The sequence below is a fragment of the Aplysia californica genome, unplaced genomic scaffold, assembly GCF_000002075.1.
Source record: "Aplysia californica isolate F4 #8 unplaced genomic scaffold, AplCal3.0 scaffold00589, whole genome shotgun sequence".
NCBI classification, from domain to species: Eukaryota; Metazoa; Mollusca; class Gastropoda; order Aplysiida; family Aplysiidae; genus Aplysia; species Aplysia californica.
The window spans coordinates 154,786-156,542 of NW_004797859.1; the positions used below are offsets into that span (position 1 = coordinate 154,786).

Here is a 1,757-nt window from a genome sequence, read left to right on the forward strand (position 1 = left end):
AGAGAGAGAGAGAGAGAGAGAGAGAGAGAGAGAGAGAGAGAGAGAGAGAGACTAGAGTGTCCAAATGGAGCCTTTCGATAATAACAATACATGTATTAGAGAAACTCGTGTTTCAACTCCCAGAACTTGACGGACGCCACGTTGGAAGAGTGGAAAGACAGAGGTACTGGAGGGGAGGTAGACAATCAGGTCAGAAGTTGTTGGGTGTTTGTGAGTGTCTTTTTTTTTTTTTTTTTTGGTTATTTCCTTATACTGATAATCAGGCCAGTTGTTTGTTGTTGTTTTTTAAAATCAGTTTTGACTAAAAGAGATGATCTGGTAAGATGTTTGTGTATGGCTGTTATTTTGATTATTGTTTCGGGTAGATAATCTGGTGAGATCTTTGTGTATGTCTGTTGTCTCTGTTGGACTTACTTTACTTTACTTTACTTCCGATCCAGCGACCATTTGAGCTCTAGCCCTTCTCTGAGGGACAAATGAGACATTTCGCTTTCTCAGAATTACAAAGTTCTATCTGACATTTTCTGGCTTTTTTGTGTGTTACTAAGACCGTGGCTCTATCAAAATTGTAGGGTTATTCGGAGTCGTTATCAAGATATTCAAAGATTGGTTGTTCTGAGTGAAGTTCAAAAGCTGGGACATTCTTAGTTCTAAAATGCCTTTAGGTCTAGCTAACTTTAGCTTTCATCTGCAACTTTCATTACTCACAAATTCATGTCGCTTCCTCAGAATTACAAAGTTCTATCTGCCCTCTTTCAATACCTTGAGAACGACTCTGAATAATCTTGCGATTTTGAAGGAGCAGCTAGAACATTTGGTTTTCTGACCTCATGGGCTAAGTAACTCAAAACAGCCAAAAATGTAAGAACTTTGTAATTCTATACTAACGTTGCTGTAAAACTCAAAATGTTTTACTTCAAATTTCTCAAAACTAGGTACTAAGCAGATAGAACTTTATAATACTTGGGTAGTGGTTTGTGAGTGTCTGTTATTTTTTTACTTTTGACTTAAACTGATAATCTGGTGAGATGTTTGTATTGTTTCTGTTATTTTGATTATTGTCTGAGAAGGTGAAATCAGGCGCTCGTCAAGTTTTGGGCACGTGGAGTTATTGGTATCATCTGAAAGCTTTTTCATTTGCCTTGCTTTGAAAGAAAAAAATACCCATCTCCTTGAAAAAAAAGTCAAGATATTTGCGACTGAATAAGATGGGGTCACCTGGATTCCGAGGTTAAATTAGACAGAAAATGGCAGCCAAACTTTGGTAATTTCAATTGCTTGAGAGTCCTTCAAAACTGGAAAATTAATATTTTGTACCTTTATCCAAGTTTTGCAGTTTTAAAAAAAATACAAGGAAATGACTTTTTATATTGACATAAAAGGTATTGAGAAAAAAAAATTCCAATAAAAATTACCAAACTGGTGAAAAAAAGGATGTTTTTTCGATTTCATCATTTTGACGAGCATCTGGTTTCACCACGATGCCTCCCTTATTGTTTTGAACTGCATGTAGAACTTCAACAGTTGCGACATCTGTAGTGTATAAGTTAGGTGTTCCGCAATCGTGCGCGGAAGAACTGGGTTCGATTCCCGAATGGGGATAGGTTTTTTTGTCAAGTATTTCGGTCTTTTTTAATTTCCTTCGTGACCCTCTCCTCTGGGATTGGCCTCGACGAGCAGGTCGAATCTCTGCTCCAGGATAAGCTAAATTGTGTCGAGATCTCTGGGTTTCAATTTTTAAAATTTTTTTTTTTTTT

General features: G+C 36.8%; 1 protein-coding gene across 1 annotated transcript in view; it reads left to right on the forward strand.

Moving 5' to 3' along the window:
• The window catches only part of LOC101860999, a gene marked incomplete at its 5' end in the record, with an annotated part of 5,973 nt that overhangs the window by 2,530 nt on the left and 1,686 nt on the right, over positions 1-1,757 (forward strand).